Source organism: Myotis myotis, unplaced genomic scaffold (genome assembly GCF_014108235.1).
Source record: "Myotis myotis isolate mMyoMyo1 unplaced genomic scaffold, mMyoMyo1.p scaffold_m19_p_6, whole genome shotgun sequence".
Lineage (NCBI taxonomy): Eukaryota > Metazoa > Chordata > Mammalia > Chiroptera > Vespertilionidae > Myotis > Myotis myotis.
The window spans coordinates 87,850,144-87,877,835 of NW_023416368.1; the positions used below are offsets into that span (position 1 = coordinate 87,850,144).

At 40.8% G+C, this 27,692-nt stretch overlaps 1 pseudogene; it reads left to right on the forward strand.

Moving 5' to 3' along the window:
* The first annotated feature begins 1,520 nt into the window (after positions 1–1,520).
* Positions 1,521–27,189, forward strand: LOC118658557 (annotated as a pseudogene).
* The last annotated feature ends 503 nt before the right edge of the window (positions 27,190–27,692 follow it).

Here is a 27,692-nt window from a genome sequence, read left to right on the forward strand (position 1 = left end):
GCTTAAGATCACTCTCAGCAACTTCCAAGTATATGATACTGTATTATTAACTGTAGTCACCATGCTATACATTATATCCCTAGGACTTCTTACAACTAAAAATTTCCGAGTGAATATATTTAATAGGCAATTGGATGTATACCAGCCTGGAATTTAGAAGAGACGTACAAGTTGAAGTTGTAAATTTTGGTTCATCATCAGATACCTGGTGCTTAAAGCCGTGGAACTAAGTAGGATCACCTAGAAGAGATGGCCGGCAGTGAGCACTGGCGCAGTCAAACTTTAAAAAAAAAATTTTAATTGATTTCAGAAAGGAAGGGAGAGGAAGAGAGAGATAGAAACATTATTGATGAGAGAAAATCATTGATCAGCTCCCTCCTGCACATCTCCCACTGAGGATGGAGCCTGCAACCCTAGCATGTGCCCTGAAGGGGAATCAAGCCATGACCTCCTGGTTCATAGGTCAACGCTCAACCACAGAGCCCCACCGGCTGGGCATGCAGTCAAACTTTTAAAGTTCAAGAAGCCGAGCAGGAACCAGCAAATGACATTGAAAGGAGTAGGCAACCAGAGAGAAGGATAGCAAATACCGGAGTTTCTGGAGATCAGTTTTAAAAGGTGTTTCAAGGAAAGAGCTGGGTCGAATTATGCTGGAAAGTAAAGTAAGAATAGAAAGGAGAATTGACCATTGGTTTTAGCATCATGGTAGTTATCAATACCTAAATAAAAGTAAGATTGGGGAGTGAAAGTGACAGGTTGGTTGGACTTTGAGAATGGGCAGAGGAAGTAGGAACAATGAGTAAAGATGAGTCAGGCAATTTTGCTGTAAGGAAGAACAGAAATAGAATGATAATTGGTGATGAATGTGGGGAGTTTTGTTTTTAAGTAGGAACTATTCTAGTATGCTTGTAGGCTGATAAAGTGACTCAGAATGGAAGTAAAAATTGAGGGGCAGGAGAGAACAGGAACAACTTTATAGCAATGTCAAAGTAGGAAAGAAGGAATTCCTTCTGCACAATTGATATGTGTAGGAATTTTGGCTTAGATGGTAACGGAAAACATCTATCAGGAGGAAAACATATGGAGATTGTAGCTGGGAAACTGGTAGATTTAGGACTGGAGCACATAGGAGTTCTCTTTATGGCTGCCTCTACATTCTCAGTAAAATAAGAGGCAAAACCATTAGCTGAGAGTAAGGAGAAGTGAGGAGTTATTGGAAGTTGAGATGAAATAATCAACTGGGAGAACAAAAGAGTGGAAATGTAGAAGGATTTCTGGGCAGCTATAAGGGACCATTTAAATGAGTTGTTGACTAAAATGAAATTGTCAGCAGAAAAGATGTATGCACATGTCAACAAGGAGAGTTAGACAATAATGAGCTTCTTGACATGAGCTTTAGCAAGCTTTGGGGTTGAAAGAAGACAAAGAAACAATGGTCTCAAAGTTGGCAAGGAGAAGCAAGAAGGATATCTACCCCACCCGCAGGCCGAGTAATGAAAAAGGAAAGAGAATATCTAACAATGGAGAAAGCTACGGGAAAGAGGTATTCTCAAGGGATAGTCCAGTCTCAGAGAAAGAAGGAAAAGACTATGTTCAGACAAGAGGCTGAGTATACAATGGGCATTGCTAGTAGCAAATCAAGAATTTCAGAAGAAACTGGAATGGTGTGTGGGGTAGGGGATGGGTAGGGGACAGTAAGGTTAGGGTATGTGTAGAGTCATAAGGGGATGAGAGTCAGGAGATGATAACCTAGGAATCTTGAAACAATGAAAACAGTTATTGAGCATGATGGAACTGAGGCATGACGGGGTCTAAGACAGGTTTATTACATTAAAGCTGCAAGTACTGGGGAGGGTATTTTCAAGGTATTCTTGCTGGAGCAAATGGAATTTTGTGAAACTCCTCTTCAACTATAGACCCCATTGGCCCCAGAATATAGGGATCTCTATAACAAATGAATTGATCTCTAATATATCCATGAGTAAAAATTACATAGCTTCTTTTCTCTTTTGTTTTGTTTTTGAAAGCTCACTGACATAAAGTGCACAATTTCTAAAGTGCACAATTTAGTGTGATAGTGAAACCATCATCACAATCAAGATAATGAACATATATCTACAACCCCTGAATGTTCACTCATGTCCCTTTATAGAGCCTCTCTCCTGTCCCCCTCCCTTCAGCCTTTAGGCAATCACTAATTCATTTCCTTGCCATTATAGATTAATTTAAAATTACTAGAAGGCTATACAAATGGGATAATACAGTGTATACTCTTATTTTGTCTGGCTTCTTTCACACAGCAACGGTTCACCCATGTGTTGAGTACATTGATACAAACAATCCACAATTTGACATTTACACATTCAGTTATGCAGGCCATTTCCCTTGCACAGCTATTACAAGTAGATCTGCTATGAACCTGCATATACAAGTCTGTATGGACATGTGATCTCGTTTCCCTTTGGTAAATACCTAGGAGAAAATAGGCTGAATCATATGGTAGGTGGATGTTTTAACTTTTAAAAGAATCTTTCAAACTGAGTTTTCCAAAGTGAGGGTCCATTTACATTTTCACTAATAGTATCTACTGGTTCTAGTTGCTTAATGTTATTACTCTCTCAATTTCTACTTTTTATTTGGGGGTGTTTATCATATGTACAGTTAATGTTGTTACTGATATGGATAGATTTAAGTATATCACTTTGCTAATTGTTTTTTATTTGTCCCATCTTGTATTGGTTCCCTTTTTCTCTTTTTCTGTATTTTTTTTTAGATTTTTTCTTTTTATTAAGTCATTGTTCTCCCTTCTCTTGTTTATTAGCTCAGGTAGTTTAGTTCTTCTATTTTCTTTACCAATTATGGTGTGAAACTTTAACTTATTACAGTCTTCATTTTAATGCTGTTATGTGATACAACTTCACTTGTAGCATAGGGTCTTACCATAGAATACTTTCATTTCTCGCCTCCCAACTTCTGCTTCATGTTGCCATCCATTTTCTTCTATATTGTTGTTACTTTTGCATTAAACTGGTGATTGTTTAAACACATTTAAGCGATAAGGAAAAAACTTAAATATTTACCCAAATAGTTACCATTTCTAGTGGTCTTCAGTATGTTTTGTAGGTCCATATATCCAGCTGGTACTATTTTCTTTCTACCTTAGAAACATTTAACTTTTCTTGTAGTCTGCGTATGCTGGTGCTGAGTTCTTCCACCTTTTGTATGTCTTAAAAAGTTTTTAAAACATATTTTTGAAAGATATTTTTCCTGGGGACGAATTCTATGACACAGTCATAGTCTTTGAGTATTTCAAAGATGCTGCTCATTAGTATCTCATGCATTTTTTCAGCAAGAAATATTCGGCCACCCTTATCTTTCTTCCTCTGCATGCATATATCTTCTTTCACTAGCTGCTTTAAAATTTCTTTCTCACTTGCTTTGAGCAACTTGATCACGATATACCTTGGTGTAGTCTTCTTTTTGCCTGGGTTTTATTGCGTTTCTCAGATCTATGAAGGTACAGTTTTCATCAGATTTGAAAATATTTCCACCATTTTCTCATTGCACATATTTTCTGTTCCTCAAAGCCTTCCTCTCATTTAAAGTCTCTAGTTACACATCTCACAGGACACTTCAAATTACCCCATAGCTCACGGATGCTGTGTTTAATTTGGACACTTTTTACTTTCTTTGTATAGTATGTCTTTCAGTCTATTAATCTTTTCTTCTGCAATGCCTGGTCTGCAATGCAATTAATTTGATTCAGTTTATCTCAAACATTACAGTTTTCATCCCTAGATGTTTGATTATTTTTTTAAGATTACTTCCATGTTTCTATGGAATGTAGTCCTATCTCTAGCTCTTAGAATAGATGGACCATAACTGTTTTAATGTCCTAGTGTACTGACTCTATCATTTGTGACATTTCTAGGTTGGTTATGACTGATTGGGTTTTGTTTTTTTTAACTTATGGGTCACATTTTTCTGCTTTTTACATTCCTGATCATTTTTAATTGGACACATTGTGAATTTTACCTTGTTGGGTGCTCAAAATTCTTATTCTTATAAATATTCCTTAGCTTTGTCAGGCAAGCAGTTTCTTGGAAACAGTTTGAGCCTTTTGAGTCTTGCTTTTAAGCTGTGTTGGCAGGACCAGTGAAGTGTTTAATTTAGAGCTAATATTGTCTACTATGGAGGCAAAATCCTTTTGTGTTTTCTACTTGATAAGCTATTAATTATGAAGTAAGTTTTCTAGTTTGTGAGTTGGGGACAGACAATATTTTATTTCTGTGTGAGCTATGCAGTTACTATTTTCTCTATTCCTTTTAGAGGGTTCTTTTGTGAACATTTGGTAATTCATTCCCCCCCTTCCCCCCCCCCCCCCCCCCCCCCACTGATCCATAAGAAAGCAAAGACTCAGCGGATCCCTCATCAGACTCTAGAGCTCCCTTGCAGTGTCTCTCCCTCATATCTAGTAAGTACTCTTCCTGGCAAGTTCTAGCTGCTGCCTAGATACTCAGCCTTGTTTTCCAAACTCAGACTGAGCCCCTTCTCCTGCAGTGCAGCCTTAATGCTCTCCCTAGACATTAACCTGGGTCATTGCCGGGCTCACATCATTTGTTTCCCTTCGCTCAGGGATGATTGTCTTTGTTATCTAATGTCCATTGACTCGAAAACCATTGTTTCATATATTTGTCTGGTTTTGTCCTTGGCTTCAGTCTCTATTATCTATTACTTCACCTTATTTGGAAGTGGAAGTCTGAAGACATTCTACTTTGTAGCAAAGTCCACACTTTAAAACTCGTAAATGAATCTCTGGTAAACCAATTTCAGTCCCCTTGAGGGAGATGTTCATGACTCACAATGGTCATTCAGGGTCACTCTCTGTCTGAAGCCTGATATTTTGAATGAGGAACCTGAAATAGAGAGACTACATAAATTGCCTAAGATTATGGGACATAAATGACAGGCACTAGAATCAAATCCAGGTGAGTCTTTTGCCAAAGCCCACATTCTTTACTCCATTATGCTTCTTACACCTGCAAGTGAGTTATGGAGGCCATTTTTATATCAGAGACTAAGTGACTGTAGTCCAACAAAAATACCAATATTGTGAAATCCCAAGGTCAAGTGGCAAGGAGAGTCTCAATTGAGAATAGACTTGACTTCGGCAAACTAACTTCTTTCCTTCCTCCCTCCCTCTAAATTCTCTCTTTTTTTTTGTCCCTCCTACCATGTACTTTTACTGGATTTATCAGGTTCATCATCTGACAGTTGATTGACATTAAAGCCCTTCAATCAGTCAGGAAAGTCGTGAAGTGGTTCTGCCAGCCAAAGCTCCATTTTTTTTTTTTAAAGTAAAAACGAAAGAAAATAAATGAAACTGACCATTGAAACACTGGTGACAGGGTAGCTCAAAAAATACTTTTCATCTGCTGCTTGAACCCCACTTTCAGTTTATCTCCTTCCTCCTTCAACAACAGGGGCTTCAGCACCTGCTCCAACTTCTTCACAAACTATGGAATCTGGGCTCCGTGCAATTGCCCGGCCACCTGGCCCGCCTGCCAGCAGCACAGCCACTGTCTATGCAGATGTTGGGGTCTCAGGCTCCTGGATTCCTCTGAGTTACTCTACCAGTGTGCAGGGCAACTGGGGGTCTGGCTATGGAGATGTCAAAGTATCTGGTGGGTATAAGGAGCATCCAGAGCAAGAAGACTATGCAATGCCTGAATGTCTCCCTGGCCTCCTACCTGGAGAGAGTCAGGAGACTTGAGACTGATAATCAGAGACTGGAGAACAGAATCTTGGGACACCTGAAGAAGAGACCACAGGTCAAAGTCTGGGGGCATTATTTCAAGATCATTGAGACCCCGAGGGCTCAAATCTTTGCAAGTTCTGTGGACAATGCCCATATCACTCTGCAGATTGCCAATACCTGTCTTGCTGCTAAAGAATTCAGAGTCAAGTATGAGATAGAGTTGGCTATATGCCAGTGTTTGGAGAGTGACTTCAATAGGCTCTGAAAGGTCATTGATGACCCCAATGTCACTCGACTGCATCTGGAGACAGAGATTGAGGCTCTCAGGAAGAAGAACCATAGGGAGAAAGTAAATGGTTTACAAAACCAGATTGCCAACTCTGGGTTGACTGTGAAAATGAATGCCCCCAAATCTCAGGACCTCAGTAAGATCATGGTAGACATGATTTAGTATGAATTGGCCAAGAAGAACCAAGAGGAGCTGGACAAGTAATGGTTCCAGCACATGGAGGAGAGCACCTCAGTGGTTACCTCACAGAATGCAGAGATAAAAGCTGCTGAGATGGCCCTCACAGAGCTGAGATGCAGGGTCCAGTTCGTGGGAACACCTGGACTTGAGGAGACATCTGAAGGTCAGTTTGGAGAACAGCCTGAGGAAGGTGGAGAAACACCTTGCCATGCAGGCTCAACGGGATCCTGCTGCACCTGGCGTCAGTGCTGGCCTAGACCTGCAGAGGGGCAGCGCCAGGCCCAAAGGTATGAGGCTCTGCTGAACATCAAGGTCAAGCTGGAGGCTGAGACCACCACCTACCGCCCCCGCTGGAAGAAGGCAAGGACTTCAATCTTGGTGATGCCCTAGAACAGCGGTTCTCAACCTGTGGGTCGCGACCCTTGGGGGTCTAATGATCCTTTCACAGGGGTCGCCTAAGACCATCGGAAAACACATATATAATTACATATTGTTTTTGTGATTAATCACTATGCTTTAATTATGTTCAATTTGTAACAATGAAAATACATCCTGCATATCAGATATTTACATTACGATTTATAACAGTAGCAAAATAACTGTATGACAACTTCATAACAACGAAAATAATTTTATGGTTGGGGGTCACCACAACATGAGGAACTGTATTAAAGGGTTGCGGCATTAGGAAGGTTGAGAACCACTGCCCTAGAAGGAAACATAGAGAGAAAAACCAAGATGGTGGCATAGGTTAATGCCGGAGATTGCTGCCTCGAACAACCACTTCAAAAAACAACTAAAGACAGAACGGACATCATCCAGAACCACAGGAAGGCTGGCTGAGTGGAAATTCTACAACTAGGAGGAAAGAGAATATCATACCCAGACTCAGAGGAGGCGCAGTGCTGAAGTGAAATACTGAGGTGTGGAGTGCGTGCGGCGTGCGGAGCGGGCTGGCGGCGGAGGGCGCGGTTGTTGTTTTCAATCAGGAGGGAATTTCAGACTCTGAGCTCCAGATCCAGTCGAGTCTCTAGGGACCCAGACTCAAACAGGAGAAGCAGGACTGTCTGGCTTCGGTCGGAACTCGAAGGCAGCTTTCTCTCCGAGGTTTGCAGCGGTTGCTGGGACTCTGTGAGGCAGAGCCCCTAGGGACGGAACTGAGAGCAGCCATAACTGCTTGCTCTGCCCGCCCTGTAGATCCCCAGGGACCCGCCCCGTCCAAGCCCTGCGCAGAGCCATTTGCCGAATAGCCTCAGGCAAATGCTAGATTAACACCTCCCTAGAGATCCAGCACAGAAGCTCTCCCACTGCAGACATAGCGGACTCTCATAGCCAGTTAGACTGGAGCTCAAATCACCCCCACTATTGCCGACAACAATCAAGGCTTAACTACAACAAGACTGCGCACAAAGACCACTAGGGGGTGCACCAAGAAAGCATAAAAAATGCGGAGACAAAGAAACAGGACAAAATTGTCCATGGAGGATATAGAGTTCAGAACCACACTTTTAAGGTCTCTCAAGAACTGTCTAGAAGCCGCCGATAAATGTAGTAAGATCCTCAAGAAATCTAATGAGACCCTCGATGTTGTGATAAAGAACCAACTAGAAATTAAGCATACACTGACTGAAAAAAAGAATATTATACAGACACCCAACAGCAGACCAGAGGAGCACAAGAATCAAGTCAAAGATTCGAAATGCGAAGAAGCAAAAAACACCCAACCGGAAAAGCAAAATGAAAAAAGAATCCAAAAATATGAAGATAGTGTAAGGAGCCTCTGGGACAGCTTCAAGCGTACCAACATCAGAATTATAGGGGTGCCAGAAGATGAGAGAGAGCAAGATATTGAAAACCTATTTGAAGAAATAATGACAGAAAACTTCCCCCACCTGGTGAGAGAAATAGACTTACAGGTCCAGGAAGCGCAGAGAACCCCAAACAAAAGGAATCCAAAGAGGACCACACCAAGACACATCATAATTAAAATGCCAAGAGCAAAAGACAAGGAGAGAATCTTAAAAGCAGCAAGAGAAAGAAACTCAGTTACCTACAAGGGAATACCCATATGACTGTCAGCTGATTTCTCAACAGAAACTTTGCAGGCCAGAAGGGAATGGCAAGAAATATTCAAAGTGATGAATACCAAGAACCTACAACCAAGATTACTTTATCCAGCAAAGCTATCATTCAGAACTGAAGGTCAGATAAAGAGCTTCACAGATAAGGAAAAGCTAAAGGAGTTCATCACCACCAAACCAGTATTATATGAAATGCTGAAAGGTATCCTTTAAGAAGAGGAAGAAGACGAAAAAGGTAAAGATACAAATTATGAACAACGAACATGCATCTATCAACAAGTGAATCTAAGAATCAAGTGAATAAATAATCTGGTGATCATAATAGAATCAGGGACATAGAAAGGGAATGGACTGACTATTCCTGGGGGGAAAAGGGGTGTGGGAGATGCGGGAAGAGACTGGACAAAAAGTGTGCACCTATGGATGAGGACAGTGGGTGGGGAGTGAGGGCGGAGGGTGGGGCGGGAACTGGGAGGAGGGAAGTTATGGGGGGAAAAAAGAGGAACAAATGTAATAATCTGAACAATAAAGATTTAATTTAAAAAAAAGAAAAGAAAACATAGGCAGTAAAATCTCGGATATTTTTCATAGCAATATTTTTTCTGATATATCTCCTTGGGCAAAGGAAACATAAGAAAAAATAAATAAATGAGACTACATCAAATTAAAAAGGTTTTACACAGCAAAGGAAAACATCAACAAAATGAAAAGACAACCCACTGAATGGGAGAACATATTTGCCAATGATACATCTGATAAAAGGTTAATATTCAAAACTTATAAAGAACTTATACAACTCAACACCAAAAAAACAAACAATCCAATTAAAAAATGGGCTAAGGACATGAATAGACACTTCTCCAAAGAGGACATACAGATGACCAATAGACATATGAAAAGATTCTCAATGTTACTAATCATGAGACAAATGCCAATTAAAACCACAATGAGATATCACCTTACACCTGTCAGAATGGTTATCAACAAACAACAAGTGTTGGCCAGGATGTGGAGAAAAGGGCACCCTATGCCCTGTTAGTGGGAATGCAGACTGGTGTAGCCACTATGGGAAGCAGTATGGAGTTACTTCAAAAAATTAAAAATGGAACTGCCTTATGACCCAATGATTCCACTTCTGAGAATATATTCAAAGAAGCCAGAAACACTAATTTGAAAGAATATATGTACCCCTAAGTTCCTGGCAGTGTTATTTACAACTAGAGGCCCGATGTATGAATTCGTGCCTGGGTGGGGTCCCTCAGCCTAGCCAGTGATTGGGGCCGATTGGGGCCGTCTCCCACCCTGATCGGGACTCGGGGCCAATTGGAGCAGGCCGGCCAGGGGAAGGGACCGCGGGAGGTTGGCTGGTCATGGGAGGTTGGCTGTGAGAGTGCACTGACCACCCAGTCAGCTTGGGGGAGGGACTGTGGGGGGTTGGCCTGCTGTGGGAAATTGGCTGTGGGAGTGCACTGACCTGTGTTGAGCATCTGCCCTCTGGTGGTCAGTGTGTATCATAGCAACTGGTTGTTTGGTCGTTAGGTCGCTTAGGCCTTTATATATATAGATAGCCAAGATTTGGAAGCAGCCCAAGTGCCCATCAGTGGATGCTTGGATAAAATAGCTGTGGTACATATGTAGAATGAAAAACTACTCAATTGTAAAGAAGAAAATCTTACCTTTTGTGACAGCATGGTGGACCTGGAGAGTATTGTGCTATGTGAAATAGCCAGTCAGAGAAAGAAAAATACCATATGATTTCACTTATATGTGGAATCTAACACACAAAATAAACTAACAAACAAAATAGAAACAATCATAGATACAGAGAACAGAGGATTTAAGGGCTGGGTGAAAAATGTAAAGGGATTAAGCAAAATAAACAAAAATAAAACTCATACACCAATAACAGTATGGTGATTACCAGAGGGAAAGGGCCTGGGGAAAGGTAGGAGAGGGTTAAGGGAGGATAAGTGGGGATGGAAAGAGACTTGACTTGGGTGGTGGACACAGAATACAGTATACAGAGGATGTATTATAGAGTCATACACCTGAAACCTATATAATTTTATTAAATTCAATGAGAAAGAAAATAAAAGACAAGATGTTACCCCAAAAATGGCTCTTGTCATGTATGAAACTGTGTAGGTTTTCTCCTTTTAACCTGTTTAAAAGAAGCCCTGTTTAAAAAAAAAAAATGTTTCCCAATCATCCTTTAATATGGTGTAAGACCAGGACATTAATTCCAAGTGCCTTGAATGCAGCAGGCACTGAAGTATTTGTTCGCTGAGAAAATACTCCCAAACTAACCTGCTCACATCAGAAAATGATCGACAGAACATTGGTGACAACTGCTAAATGTTTATTAAGCATTTATTACGTGCCAGGTCCTTGCTATGTTCTTCCTCCCTATGGTTTTTCTGGACCAAGCACCTAACCTGAAACCTCAAGCTCTTCATCAGCAAAAATGTTTTGTGGCAGGCAGCAGGGCCATCTCACAGAGATTTCTGCCACATCACAGGGCAAGGAAGCCACAGATGTCCCCGACCCTCAAGCCAAGCAGTCACCATGATTGGAGGGGCCAGACTGAAAACCAACACCAGAGTGGACAAAGAGCATCCTAGAATCCTGGTGGGGACCAGTGATGCAAAGATCTAGTGTCCACTTCTCTTCATGTTGGCACTTCAGAAATTCCCGAATCTGGACACAGCACTGAGGGAGGGGGTGGGCCTCCATTGATAAGATTACTGGTACTGCAGCCAAGTGGGGGCATAAAATAGAAATAACGCTCAGTTACAGAAAAGACAAAAAAGGAAAGAAAATAAAAAGATAAGCCAGACTAGGAAAAATATTTGCAAAACAAATATCTAATTAAGAACTTGTATTCAAAATGTATGAAGAACCATCACAACTCAATATTAATAAAATAAACAACCCAACATGTAAAATATTTTAAAACTTACATGTAATTAAAGTTTTTAAATGGGCAATTAAAACTACGAATAGATTGAAAGTAAAATAAAGAAAAAAATATATATTATGCAAACAATAATCATAAGAAAGTTGATGTGGCTACACCAGGCAAAATAGACTTTAAAACACAAAATGTTACTAAAGTCAGAGATCAAAAAGTAGACTAGACCTAACAGATATCTAGAGTATATTGCAATCAACAGCAAGAGGATATACATTCTTCTCAAGTGCGCATGGAACATTGTCCAGGATAGAAAATATGCTAGGTCATAAAACACTTCAATAAGATTACAAGCTTATAAATGATGCAAAGCACGTTCTCCAACTACAGTGGAATGAAATTTAAAATCATGATTTTCTCTCATCCTTGATGGTCCTATCTTTCTGTCCTCCCTTGTTCTCTGAAATTAATAAAAATATATTTAAAGAAAATCAATAGCAGGAAAAAATTGGGACACTCACAAATATGTGGAAATTAAACAACATATTCATAAATAACCAAAGGATCAATGAAGACATCAAAGGGGATTTTAGAAAATACTGTGAGATGAATGAAAATGAAGAAACAACATACCAAAACTTATGAGATGCAGCTAAGCAGTGGTTAGATGAAAATTTTTAGCTGTGAATGTCTATATTAAGTAATGAAGAGAAATGGGTAAACTTTTTTTAAAAAAAATCTTTTAGTTTAAATAAATAATAAAATATATGTAGTGTGAAGTAAATTAAGAGGTTGGGACCAACTCAGGGAGGGTCTTGGAGTCACTGCTATTAAGTTCAAGGTTTTATTTTTTAGCATTGGAAAACTTTTTTTCCAAAAGGTTAATTGAGGAATAGTTGACAAATAAAAAATGTATATATTTAGGGTGTGCATATAATAGTTTAATATACAGGGTGGGGCAAAAGTAGGTTTATAATTGTTTGGATGGAAAATAGTACAATAAGTAATAAGTAATAATACAAGAATAAGCTGTGTTTTGTGTACTCACAACTAAACCTACTTTTGCCCCATGCTGTGTGTAATCATTGTGAAACTCATTTAGGGGAGAAGTGATTTATTTCTTTCTTTCAGAAATAAGACCACAAGAAAGAAAGTGTGGAGGCAGAAGAGATGCTGAAAAAGCATTTGGGAAGCAATCACAAAGTATGAGAGTTGAGGGTGAGAGATTGCCTTAGAGAACAGGGAAGTAAAATTTACACCAAGTTCTTTCCCCTGAGGGAGTAGCAGGGTGGTGGGTGTTACCGGTGACTCAGGCAGGAAACATCTTAGAAGGACTTGACTTAGTGGGTGAGAACTGAAACCATCTGTGTCCACATGACTTAGATAAGTCTGTAGACCACCTATGTCAGCATGACATAGTTCTTTGCTCCTGAAGAACTTCCAGAGAGAAATAAAACTGTAAAACAAAAAATAATTCCAATTGTTTTGGGAAATGCCTACAGATAAATTTATTGAAGATAAGAGTCTGTTCACATGAGCAAACGGGCTACTTACCAAACAAAAATCTGCTTATCAAGACTTTATCAAGAAAGTCTTGTGAAATATGAGGCCAGTTAATTCACGAGGTAGCTCACCTTAGAAAGGTCTAGAATCCCCAAATCCAGGACTTAGTTTACTATTTGACTTAGCAGTACTACATGCCATTTCTGAACACCAACCACTAAAACTTCTTTTAAAATCTGAAAGACACCATTAAGTGGTAAAGAATTGAAAGTGTGGCTAGGACAGCAACTGTTTTACTGCACCTTCTCAGTCTTTAGTTAAAAGAAATAGCTATTTGTCATAGGGATATAGAGTATAGATAGCACAGGGAATATAGTCAATAATATTGTAATAACTGTATGGCATCGGATACTAGACTGATTGGATGATCACTTCATAAATTATATAAATGTCTAATCACTATGTTATACACCTGAAATTAATATGACATTACACATTGACTATAATTTAAAAATAAATTATAAAAAGAAATAGCTATTTGTATTTCTGTCTGACATGCACATCAAGCTTTATTCTCTCAATTGTTTATTCAGTCATTAGTTAACAGGTATTTCAATGCCTACTATGAGCCAAGGTCTATGCTGGGTGCTGGGGTTGACGTAATGGCAATAGTGCCAAGGATGAGAGGATTACAGTGTTTAACAAGAGTGCCAGCCTTGTGTGGGGATTAGGGAAGACTTCCCCGAGGAAAGCTGATTTAAATTGAGTCTTGAAAGATAAATAGAAGTAACTCAGGTGAAAAGTAGACTAAGAAAAGGCAAGAGAGCATCTAGGTGGTGGGCACAGCATGTTCAAAGGTCTAAGACAAAAAGGAGTTGGGAGAATGAAGAACAAAGAGAAAGCCATTGTTTCGGGAACCCAAGAAGCACAGAAGAGAGTGGTGCACATGGCAGGGGCAAAGCCATGCAAGAACTTGGGTACCATTTAGACTTTATCCAAAGATCAAGGGAAGCCACTAAATAGTTTTGAAAATGTCCAACAGTAAGGGATTTCCCACCAAATCTACAGTCTTGGAAACTTGTGGGGAATGGAAAGAGATAGAGGAGGTAAATGGAAAGAGCTGAACAAAAAATCCACTTTGGATTTTGTTCTTTCTTCTCAGAAATCTACACCTTATCCATAATTAGTACAAAGCACTTAATAGTCTCAAGATCACTGAAAACAAATACTTAGTCAAAAGGTATTTGCTTGCTCCATGTCTGACTTTTCTTGTGGGCAGTGACCCCTGCTTGCTTAAATCTGAGCTTGATTTTCTTCTGAACTGACAGCACCGAGCCCCTGTTAACTGTCTTCACTTTTGGAAAACAGCGGTGAGGCCTGGCAAAGGCTATGCTAGCTGCCACAAGTGGAAAGAGAAGTGAAAGAGGTTAAAAACATTTATTTTCTCTTAAAATTGGAGTCTGCCAAGTAGTGCACAGAGGAGGAATGTACAGTAGCAAAGATGATATCTGCTCCTTTTTGAAGGTGAGGCTGCATTGAATTGAGGTAAAATTGACCTAAGTGTTTGTGTTCTTATTATTAGGTCTCCAGAACGTACTGGAAGGAGTTTGTAGATGAACAAATAAATGCCATGACTTCCTTTTACTTCTGGACAAAAAAGTATATGTGCCGGGAGCCGGTCCACCCTTGCTGTTTCAAGGGACCTGGCATATATGGCATACTGTTCTTAATATGTTTGCTCACCTTCTTGGCACTATGTGTTTTAACCAAGGTCACCTCTCTGAGAAAGGTTGTTTCCCCAGGTAGGGATTTTCCCCTGAAGTTAGGGAGGGAATAAAACCCCTTAACTAAGTGCCAGGCGAGTAATTAATCACTTTAACTACCAACAATCATGCTTAAGCTACATAATCTTTACTCCCTGGAATGGAGATAAGAAACGCCCTAACCTTTGGAATAGAGATTGATAGGATTGGAATCAACTGGTATAAATACAGATGTAACAAGACAACAAGACACAGAACCCAGACAGAACCTACACAGAACCTACACAGAACCTAGACACAGAACCTAGTGAGAGAACCTGGCTGAAGAACCTAGAGACAGAACCTGGCTACAGAACCTGGATAGAACATGGCAAGAGAACCTGACTAGAACCTGGTGACAGAACCTGGCTGGAGAACCTAGCGAGGGAACATGGCTACAGAACCTGGCTGGAGAACCTGGAGAACCTAGCAAGAGAACATGGACACAGAACCTGGCTGGAGATCCTAACCAGAACTTCGCTGGAGATCCTGAACAGAACTTGGCTAGAGAACCCAACCATGCTGATCAACTGAACGCTGCCTCTGAGTCTTTCCCTCTTCGCTCCATCCAGCATGTAAGACCTCACTTAGGCACATCTCCTTTCTCAGGCTGACTGAGGCCAAATTCTTGCTTTCCCTAAATTCAGAGAGATGTCCCTCCTCTCATTTGGCCCTTAGCATAACTGCTTTGTCTTGTTTCATAGCATTTTCTTGGGCATCTTGTTTGCTCAGACACCAACGCTAAGGGAGAGCGAGGTCTGACACTTCTTGGGAGTCCCCCTCATATTGAATTACAGGTGTTCAAAAAAAAAAAAAATACAAGTTGCTTAATTGATGCAAATGTAAGTGAAGTTGCTTCAGGTTTATTCAGCTATTTCTCTTCAGATCAAAAAAAGTATGCTCATTTTCTTAAGTAATGTCATACAAACTAAAAAAGATCCTGGCCCTAGCTGGTTTGGCTCAATGGATAGAGCGTCAGCCTGTGGATTGAAGGGTCCCAGGTTCGATTCCGGTCAAGGGCATGTGCATGGGTTGTGGGCTCGATCCCCAGTAGGGGGTGTGCAGGAGGCAGCTGATCAATGATGCTCTCTCATCATCGATGTTTCTATCTCTCTCTCTCCCTCTCCCTTCCTCTCTGAAAATCAATAAAAATTTGTTTAAAAAAAAAGATTCTGGAGGCTTTGGCTATAAAAAAGTGATAAAGTTTTATTCAAGGATCTTAGGGTTTGCAAACAGGAAACACAGCTAGGCACAAACACAGAAGTGTTTTCCAAAAAAGAAAGAAAAGAGTTCTTATAGTAAAAAGTGCCTTTTTTTTTCTTTCTTGCCTTTTCTATAAAGTTTTTTAATCAATAGCAAATATATTTGTTTCAAGTTCTCTTTTTCAAAGTATTATTTGGATAGTTAGAAGGAAAATTAAAAAGTGCTATAGCCACCTAAGACCAAATTATCCAAGTGCATTATTATCTAAACTGTTACACAATAATGTTGGCTGACAGACTGTTGAAATCTCTTTTCTTGATCACATCTACTCCTTCAAATGGACTGATATACTCAAAAGGTACATTTTTAAAAAATGGCGATAAGCTGGAAATATAGGGGGAAGCACTTTGTGAAGTGTATGATTGTCTGGCCACTACGCTGTACACCTGAAACTAGGATAAAACAATATTTAATGTAAACTGTAATGAAAAAATAAAATTAAAAAGTAAAAGGAAAGAAACATTGATCAGTTCCCTCCCATATGCATCCCAACTGGAGATTAAACCCACAACCTAGGTATGTGCCCTGACTAGGAATTGAAGGCACAACGTTTTGTTGTACAGAATGATGCTCTAACCAACTGAGCCACCTGGTCACGGCATGGCTCACTTTATATACTTTCTGCCCCAACTCTAGAATAAGCCATTTTCCTGGGAACCCTCATTTCTGTTTTTGGAGGTTGGTATTTAGAAACCAAGATATGGGTGCTGGTTGTACTCTTTGAAATAAGAATGATTTAAAGATATTTAACATAAAATGTGTCAAAATATTATATATTTCTATCATACATATTATGTATATATATTTTATATTTCTATTTAGCTAAGTAGTTATCATTTCTGGTGTTTTTTCATTTGGTTGTGAAGATCCAGGTTTCTATTTAGTGTCATTTTCCTTTTGCCTGAAGGGTTTCCTTTAACATTTCTTTTTTCTTTTTAAAATTTTTTATTGTTATTGATTTCAGAGAGGAAGGGAGAGGGAGAGAGAGAGAGAGAGAATCATTGATTGGCTGCCTCCTGCATGCCCCTTACTGGGGATTGAACCCGAAACCTGGGCATGTGCCCTTGACCAGAATTGGACCCCAGACCCTTCAGTCTGCAGGCCAGCGCTCTATTCACTAAGCCAAACTGGCCAGGGCGCCTTTAACATTTCTTGATGTGCTGATAAAGTCTTTTTGCATATATAAGTCAGAAAATGTCCTTATTTCACCTTTGTTTTTGAAAGTTTGTTTTCATAGTGTAAATAATTCTAGTTTGACAGATATTTCCTTTCATTATTTTAAAGATATTGCTTGATTGTTTTATTTTGCATTGTTTCTAACAAATTTATATTGTTCCTCCATATGCAATGTATGTTTCAGCACTGGTTTTGAGCAATTGGATTATGATGGACCTTGATGGAGTCTTCTTCATGTTTCTTGTGCTTGGGATTTGTGGGTTTATTATATTCATCAAATTTGGTCAAACATTAGTCATTATTTTCTGTCCCCCTTTTGCTCTCTCTTTTTTTGGAATTCTAATTACACAGCTTGGATTTGTCCTACAAATCCCTAATATGCTGTTCACTCCCCCCCCCCCCCCCCCCGCCCCCAGTATTTTTCCTCTGTTATTTTGGGTAGTTTCTAATGCCTTCATCTTCTGCAATGTCTGATTGTAGTTAAACTCATCCAGTGTTTTAAAATCTCATATAGTAGAGTTTTTATTTCTTTAATTTCAATTTGAGTTTTTTCTAAATATGGTATGTCTCTACTTAACATGTTAAATACTTCTAGCTGGTTCTGTTCTGACTGGTTAACTGTTCTTTTTGTGGGTCATATTTTCTAAATATGCTATGTCTCTACTTAACATGTTAAATACTTCCTCTAGCTGGTTCTGTTCTGACTGGTTATCTGTTCTTTTTGTGGGTCATATTTTCCTGCTCCCTTCTGTGTTCTGCAGAGGACACAACGTAAGAAAGAAAAGGCCTGGCTAATAGTGTAGATTTACTCATGTTTTCTGAGTCAACACTGGCCTAGTGCAAGTTTCCAGCCCACTGCTCTCTGGGATATAAGATGCCCCACATGCATCTTGATATTTCATGCCCAACTTGGAATTTCTCCAAGAAGCCTTGGTTTCTTTTGGTGGGAAACAATATTTCAAGACAACAATATGGGTGCTAATGGTTACTGAGTTGTCACTATTTCTAGATTAGTTACATTGGTTGCTGCATTGCGAATTATCCCAAAATCTAATGGCATAAAGCAACAATAATCTTTTATTTTCTTACACTTCTGTAATTTGGACCAGGCTGTGTGGACTATGAATGTCTGTTCCACATGGTGTCAGCTGGACCATCTCCACCAGGGCTGTCATCTGGTAGCTCAGCTGGGGTTTCAGCTAAGGCCTTGGCTTGCTCCCCGCATGGCTTCTCCACATGGTAAGATAGAGCTGCTCACAGAGTCGCAGCTGGGTTCTAACAGGAAGTATCCTTAGAGTTAGCATTCCCAGAGTGCAAGTCTCATTGTACAAGTACTTATTAGGCCTCTGCTTGCATGTCATTCGCTCATGTTGTATTGACTGGTCACAGTGCCTAGCCCAGAGTCGGTGTGGGAGGGAACAAAGGCAGGGAGGTGTTTATTGGGGGCCACCACAGCAGTGGTATAACCATAAAGCTTTTCCAGTAAACAGAACTTGTGTTCCTTTTAGTTATTTATTTTAAAAGATGTTTCTTGTTTTTCTATTTTTTTCTTTGAATTCTAGTCACATTATTTCTGAGTTTTCCAGTTCTATTTATTTTTGTTTTCTCATGTCTTTTATCATCTTCTTGAAGACTTTTACTTAGTTTAAAAATAGATTAGTTTTGATCTGTTTTATTGGCACTGCCTGGGGTGCTTTTGCTGTTTGTAAGAAAGCTATGCAGTTTCTCATTCTCTTTTATTCTTATAATAGTGTTGTATAAAATTTAACTTTGAAGTTGTTCTTTTGCCATTTTTCATGTGAAATTAGTTTTTGTGGTTTACATGAGATTAGTTTTCTTTTAGAGAAAAAATACTTAAAAGGAGGCTAAATTCACAGAGCTTCTTTTTCTGTTGTTTGCCTAGTTTAAAAGCATTTGGGACAACACCAAATGCTGGCAAGGATGTAGAGAAACTACACGACTGATACACTCGCGGCGGGAATATAAAATGGTACAGCCCATCTGGATAATAGCGTGGCAGTTCCTTAACTAACTAAACATGCAATTATAATACAATCCAGGAGTTACACTCTGGGGATTTTATCCCAGAGAACTAAAGACAAAAACCTGCACATGAATGTTTATAGCGTCTTTATTTGTAATAACTGTAAACAGCCCAGATATCCTTAAACAGGTAAGCGGTTAAACAAAATGTGGTATCCATACCATGAAATACTACTCAGTAATAAAAGGGAAGGATCTTTTAACACACATAACAACCTAGCTGAATCTACAAGAAATTATGCCGAGTGAAAAAAATCCAATCATAAAAAGTGACTGTATGATTCCATTTATATAAAGATTTCATTTATATAATGATCTGAACATGGTCACATCAGAGAGATGAAAAGCAAATCTGTGGTTGCAAGGAGGGTTGGAGGTGTAGAGAGAGGGGAGGTAGGCAGATTGGTTATAAAAAGGCAACTTGAAAGATCCTTGGGGTTTTGAAACTGTTCAGTGTCATTGAGTGGGGTGGTGGGTACATTAACCTACACATGTGATAAAATTATGAAGAACTAAATATGCACACAAATGCATATAAGTGAAACTGGGAAAATCTAAATTAGATTGGTAGATTGTATCGCCTAAAACAGTGGTTCTCAACCTTCTGGCCCTTTAAATACAGTTCCTCATGTTGTGACCCAACCATAAAATTATTTTCGTTGCTACTTCATAACTGTAATGTTGCTACTGTTATGAATCGTAATGTAAATATCTGATATGCAGGATGGTCTTAGGCGACCCCTGTGAAAGGGTTGTTTGACCGCCAAAGGGGTCGCGACCCACAGGTTGAGAACCACTGGCCTAAAACATCTTGGTTCTGATATTATATTTTGCAACACGTTACCGATATTATATTTTTGCAACATGTTACCATTGGAGGAAACTATGTAAAGTATACAAAGGATTCCTCTGAGTTATGTTTTAAAATTGCATGTGAATCTACAATGATCTCAATAACATTTTTAATTTAAAAATCACACAAAATTGGGCTGTTTATTTCCAAGATTTTTTGGGTCTGTTTTTCTTCCCCATTTTTCTTGGATGTTCTCATTTCCTTATACACTGAGTGGTCAGATTATTATGACCACCTGACGTTTGTAGGCAAATTAGCTATAATTTCGCGCGGAAGTTGCTAGAGAGCCAGACCATTATAAATAGGAAAGCAGGTTGTATACCACGACAGTAGAAGTGATTTTTTTCTGAAGATATGGGTAAACAACACGATTTAACAGCCTTTGAAAGTGGGAGATATACATACATATATATATATATATATATATATATATAGAGAGAGAGAGAGAGAGAGAGAGAGAGAGAGAGAGAGAGACCAGATTATTATGACCACCTCATCAGTACTTCGTTGGGCCACCTTTTGCCTTCAATACTACAGCTATTCTTCTTGGCATTGCTCCACGAGATGTTGAAAGGTGGTGCGAGGAATCTGACACCATGCCTGATGAATAGCACTGTCCAGTTCTGTGAGATTTGATGGTTGTGGAATCAGCTGCCTGATGGCTCTTTTAACTTCATCCCACAAATGCTCAATTGGATTGAGATCTGGTGATTGTGGGGGCCACCTAAGCAAGGTAAAGTCTCCCTCATGTTCTTGAAACCACTCCTACACAATATGAGCACCGTGGCATGGCAGCTGGGTTCTTATTGGAAGAAGCCATCTCCATTGGATACGCCATCAACATGATAGGATGAACTTGATCAGCAACGATACTTAGGTATGTTGTGCTATTCAGATGTTGTTCCACACGCATTAAAGGGCCCAAATCATGGCAGGAAAACATGCCCCAAACCATAACACTGCCCCCACCAGCTTGAAGGGTTGTACTCATGCATGTGGGGTGCATGCTTTCATGCTGTTTCCGCCAAATTCTCACTCTGCCATCTGCATGATGCAACTGGAAACGTGATTCATCGGACCACATGACTTTTTTCCAATACTTGACTGTTCAATCCTTGTGTTCCTGTACGAATTGGAGACGTTTTATCTTGGTAACTGCAAACAGCAAAGGTGTTCGAACAGGCCTTTGGATTCCATATCCCATACAATGCAGTGTATGGCTAATTTGCCTACAAACGTCAGGTGGTCATAATAATCTGGCCACTCAGTGTATATTTCCTATTATATTTAATTCAGCAGTTTTTCCTCATTGTGTTCCTATTTTGGAAGATAGCCTTGCTTATCTGTTTCAAAAATTCATGGGACTACACTGCTCCAGCCTTGGAGACCTTACCATGGACTTCTTACTCTTCTACTGAAGAGGGCAACGTCTCTGCCTGGTTTAGATGCTCTTCTCAAACCCACCAGCATCACTTGCCAGTGAATAGTGTTGGTTATTGTTGGATCTTCCTATCCAAAGCTCTTGAGTTTCCCCATTGCTTTCTCTGACTTTTTTTTTTTTTTGTACACAGGTACCAATGCCATGTTGTATAAGTTTTGGTAGTATGCCCCTATTCACTTGCTTTTGAGGGGTTTAGGTAGAACACTCTTCACATACTTTTGTTGCAAATATTGCCCATGGATTTTTGGGTTTGCTATCTATTTGCTCTATTTTTTGTTGGTATTCTGAAATATCCGGAGCATATGCTTTCATCACTGCTGCCATTGTCCTAGAATTCCCAAAGACACTTCTGCTTCTTATTTTCAAATGTGTGGATATACTATTTTCCTTGATGAAATCCCACACCACTGAATGACTTCATTCATATCCTAGTGCTAAAGAACATACAAATATGCCCTAACCGGTTTGGCTCAGTGGATAGGACATCAGCCTGCAGACTGAAGGGTCCCAGGTTCAGTTCTGGTCAAAGGCATGTACCTTGGTTGAGGGCACATCCCCAGTAGGGGGTGTGCAGGAGGCAGCTGATCAATGTTTCTCTCTCATCGATGTTTCTAACTCTCTACCCCTCTCCCTTCCTCTCTATAAAAAAACAATAAAATATGTTAAAATAAGGAACATACATGTACAAGGAATATTCAAAATATTTCCTGTATTTTCTAATGCAGAGCTGCCTTTCTGCCATTAGGTTTACATTGTAAGGGGAATTGCTCTCAGGGAGGAAGGTGAATGCTACTGGAGAGTTGGAGGCACAACAAGTAATATGGGCCGATAATCACATTAACATGAGACAGGTTAACAGGAGAAAATGTCCAAAATGTATTACCAGTGTATATTCCATGAGAGACCTAAACACACATGGGACAGTTGAGGCTTAGATGCAATTCTGGAGCTAAGAAGAAGGGGTGTGTGGTGTGGGACTTCAAAGGGCAATTCACATGGAGATAGAAAAGCAAATGTTTGCTGGGCCACCTTTAACAATGGGACACCAAGAGGACTTTGAACAATGGGCCTTGCTAGGTTCCTCTCTGTCAGTAGTTTATATTAAATGATAGTTATCTGTAATGCTATCTCCCTTCCTGGAGCAAGTCCTCTATCGAAATACCTTTTAGGCAGTTAGGAGGAAGGTCAAAGAGTTTTCCAGAGTCTTTTGTTTCTTAAAAATAAGCAGGTTGAGCCCCGGGGGTGTGGCTTTGTGGTTGAGAGTCAACCTATGAACCAGGAGGTCAGAGCCCCATTCCCAGTCGAGGGCACATGCCCGGGTTGTGGGCTTGGTCCCCAGGAGGGGGCATGCAGGAGGCAGCCAATCGATGATTCTCTCTTATCATTGATGTTTCTGTCTTTCCCTCTCCCTTCCTCTCTAAAATCAATAAAAATTTATTTTAAAAAATAACCAGCTTAAAATAATCAATGTCCCAAAAGGCACATCTTGGGGTGGTAAACTCTGCTTGCCGTCACTGCAGGTGAAAAAGAAGCAGGTTAGAAAGGAGAATTGAAATCCCTTTTAAAGAGAAAAGATAGGTAATTAAAGTGACCCAGCCCCTTTTGGCCTGGGCTTTGATCTGGGATGGTAGTTGGGACACAAGAACTTCAGAATGATGTCCAGATTGGTTGAGACTGAAGTCAAAAACAAGGAAACTTGTGCCCCAATTCCTGTTAGGAATCCTGGGAGATGACCATGTAGGCGGCCCTTGTATCAACATAAGATGTCTAATACAGAACAGTGTTGGTGAGGAAAACTTTTCCACTATACTCTTAGATTTCGTAGCAGGGGGCTGATGAATGAAATTAACAAAAGGTGATTAATAGGACAAATGCTACACAATTTTTTAAATTGATATTGATGTGTGTGGGAGTTCACAAAAGGAAGTCAAACCCAAAGACGTATTAGACTGGGGGTCTAATACCCTTTTGACAAGGTAAAGAGAGTCTGGGCTTCAAGGGATGATACATTGTGGGAAAGTGACTAGAAAATATAAAGAGTAACTAATGGAAGATAAGGACTATTTTAGCAGGATCTGTTCATGCAAACTTATCTCAGTATCAATTCTCCATCTTTGATGACAGGTTGCTCCTCTTTCCCTGGCGTGGGGAAGTTGGGCATGTTCCTCCGTGACGAGCAGCTGAGCCAGGCACTGAACATCAGGATTTGCAATGGAGAAATGAAAGCCATCTATTTTTCAGGGTGCCAAGCAAGGAGAATGATTCTCTCTCATCATTGATGTTTCTCTCTCTCTCTCTCTCTCTCTCTCTCTCTCTCTCTCTCTCTCTCTCTCTCTCTTTCCCTTCATCTCTGAAATCAATAAACATATTTTTAAGAGAATGGAAAACTATCACTTAAAACCTGGATTCCCCCATGGCTTTTAATCAAGGGTTTTTAGGGCAAAGATTGGGGATTGGGAGTTAGGGAGAAAAGCTGGTTTGTGGAAGTGCTGGCAGGGTTGGTTTTGATTGGAGAGCTTTGGAACTTGGCCGTTTATGGTAAGAGGTGACAAGAGACTTCAGCACCGGATCTTCCTGCACAGTGGACCCGTCACTCCTGAAAGAGTGCTGGAGTTCAAGTCCCGGTCATGTCCTGGTCTTTCAGTTCCATGAGTGGGTAAAACTTTGGCTCCTCAAGCAGCTGGAAGTCAAAGTTCTCTCCTCTGTGTGTGCTTTGGCTGCATGACTTGCAGTTTTGGTCTGTTGACTCTGAAAGGCAATTCAATATCTTGTTAGAAACTAGATAGGACCATTTGGGGTTGGTCCTGCGGTTACATACTTTTTAGGTGGGTAAGGGGAGAGCAGAGAATTTTTCCTGCATCTATGGCTTTCAGCACATTTTGGGGTGGCATATTCTGATCTCCAATAGACATAGTGGCGTGGTCTCTTTTCTGTGATCACAGAAAAGGCCAGTATTAGACAAAGCTGAGACCCAGAGGACAGGCCACAGCTGGGAGAGCTGGGGTGAGGCTGAGTCCACACGAAGAGCTAATAGAAAAAAAAGCCTCAGAGAAACGAAAGGCTTTTGTTAACTAACCTTGGAGACTGACTACTAACAGAATTTGCCCCCAAGGTCTGGTGTTAAGCGTCTGTCCAGCCAGATTAATAGGGAATTCTCCCTCCCGTCTTAGTGGAGGCTGTCTCACTCAGCCAAGCCTGTAAGGGACTGAGATGTTAGGAATGTAAGAGACGGCAACAGATTGCTAGCCCAGCTGTCAGAGGCCAGTAAAAGCCAGATTTTTTTTTTTTTTTACCCAGGACAGCAAAGGGTGGAAACCTCCAGTAAGATCGGAGGCCATCAGAATCTCTCATGTGGAGTTAAAGGCTCCACACCTGTACAATTGTGTTGCTGCTTTTTGCCACTTTGGGAAGAATCTTTGGCTCCGGGGTGGGAGGAGACTTCGGGCGGAGGGGCAATCCCCCAGCCGGCTTAGGCAGGATGGGCCATGGGACGCCATGACCGACAAGGGGTCACAGGCCATTCCGGATTTTGGTCTGTGACAGCGGAGCTGGGAGCATAGAAGACATTCATGCCTCCCTCAGCTACCAAATCTCCCTCTCAAGAGGATGAAAGGTTTCCCCCTCTCTTATGAGGATGAAGGTTTTTCTCCCTGAAGTCAATAGGCAACGTAAGTCTCAATTCACAGTGCCGCAAGGGACTCTTTTAAAGTCCATACTCTGGCCCAGCCACTGAGCAGTGGTTGAGTGTCAACCCATGAACTAAGAAGGTCACTGGTTCGATTCCTGGTCAGGGCACATGCCCGGGTTGTGGGCTCGATCCCCAGTAGGGGGAGCGCAGGAGGCAGACAACTGATGTTTCTCTCTATCCCTCTCCCCTCCCCTCTCTCTAATATCAATAAAAACATATTTAAAAAAACAAAGTACATACTCTGGCAAGGAATTTAACTCTGGGAAAGAACTGTTTCTAAAGTGCCCATTCCTGGTCTCCAAGAACTGTTATCTGAGCCATCTGTTGGAATGCATATTCTGAAAAATAGATCTTATCTGAGCCTAAGCTACCTGAGCCAATGAGTTCAATTTAGTTCACCTATGACTGAATTATCAATGGGTTTTGCCGTATAGTTGTCTCATGGAAGTATGTCTCTTAAAGTATAAGTGTATTTGCCAGTAAAGAGCCCATGTTTCTAAAAGTTATGGAATGTGTTTTGCCAATTTTGGGAAGCGCTAATTGCTTACTTTTAGCTTTTTCTCCCTACAGGATCCCTCCAAAATTTGTCAGTTCTTAAAAACCAAGTCAATGGCCATATGTTTCTTTGCATAAATTTAGTAAGACTAGTCTTCACTTATGGTCTTATTAATTAAGACTTTGACTGGAATGCCATGTTTAAGAAAGACATGCCTGGATTCTGTATGTCACCAGAAAGCCTTGAGGAACTAAGGTTGACTTCCCAAACCAATCCAAGTCCACTGCAGATATGCTCTAATATTTTGTTTGGTCACATGATTCATAGCAGTCTTTCCAGGTAAAGAACAAGGTTGCTTTCCTGAAAGATGGTAAAGAAGGAACCTCAAGACATCCTGAGGACCTCAAAGACTTGAGAAATTGACCAATACCTACAGGTATTACAGGCAATGCCTGATGGGAACTATGGCTTGGTTTCTTTGCCCTGAGGGCTTACCATAGCTCAATCTGAAGATGCCTTGTGAAAATTCCAGCAAAGCAAATTTGAAAAAGCCTGTGTGATCTATTTGATTAAATTTTATTCTTGTTATGTTTATGCAAATAATCAGGCAAATTCAAACTGGATTTAATGCAATCTCTTTGAAAATAAGGGAAATCTTAGGGAGAAAAATTGTGTTTCAATGAAAATCACAATGCCCAATTGTGCATATTGGATTCTAGTACAGTTAACTGTCTTCAAAGAATTTTGTTTTTAAGATTATGTCTGTGCATGCCCTACAGACTTCTGTACCAGATGACATCACCAGAGATGTTCTGACTGCAGACACAAAGGGTCTGTAAGACTATCAGTTCAGCAGACCCATCAGATTGTCACTGCTTGCTTTCATTCCAGCAAAAGCCTGGAAGTCTTCTCAGCTGGTTTATGATTTGCTGTGTGCATTAACCTTTGTGTTTTATGTTCTTCCTTCCGTTTTCATAGACTATATGCCTATGTCCTTATTTACCTGATTGCGTGTTCACACAGTATAGACCTCATTTTTGAGTTAAGCATGGTGACAGGAGGGCTTCAGACAGGTGTGAAACACTTGCCTCCAGGGTAGCCATTCCCTAACCTAATCTATCTTATATAATAAAAGCCTAATATGCTAAGTGTCCCGCCGTTCGTTCAACCGTTAGACCAGTCACTATGATGCACACTGACCGTCAGGGGGAAGATGCTCCCACCAGTAGGTTAGCTTGCTGCTGGGGTCTGGCCAATCAGGACTGGGTGAGATGGGCCGAACACGCCTTAGAGCCCTCCTGTGGTCCCTCCCCAGCCCTGATCATGCACCGGTGGAGTCCCTTGGCCTGGCCTGAGACCTCTCACAATCCAGGACCCCTCATGGGATGTTGGAGAGTCAGTTTCGGCCTGATCCCGCAGGCCAGGCCGAGGGACACCACCAGTGCACAAATTCGTGCACCGGGCCTCTAGTAACATTATAAAGTTAGTCCTTCCCTTTATCACATGGGTTTTTAGCCTCTCAGTAGACCTTTGGTTGCTATAAGTCTCCTCACTTTTGAATTATGTCTTTTTTACCTTCTTATCAAGTTTGTCATTTCTAGAATACAAGCAGGATGCCAGCTTGCATCCTCTGGACAATGTCTATGCCACCTCTCAAGGACATCAGATTGACCTGGACATTGCAAAATCCCTCTTCCCTGCATGAAGACTCCCTTCCCTTTGGCTCCTTCTCCCTCTTCTGAGCCTTGGGATAGGCAAGACTATGCCCCTCTGATAGCATGAAGCAGTTACAAGAAGATGGAGACCTTTATCCATTTACCCTTTGTAAGAATAAAAGAAGCTCGTATTTCTCTTAAGGGGGCTTGATATCGTTGTAATTAGCTATTATTAATAACTAGAGGCTTGGTGCACAAAATTCGTGCGGGTGGGGGGGGGGCGGTTTCCCTCAGCCCGGATTGCAAGAGGGCGCAGGCCAGGCCGAGGGACCCCACCTGTGCACAATTGGGGCCAGAGAGGGACACAGGAGGTTGGCCAGCTGGAGAGGGACTGCAGGAGGGCTCCAGGGCATGTCTGGCCCTTCTGGGCTGGACCCCAGCAGCAAGCTAACCTACTAGTTGGAGCATTTGCTCTCTGGTGGTCAGTGCACATCATAGCGACTGGTTGACTGCCTGCCTCCTGGTGGTCAGTGCATGTCATAGTGAGCGGATG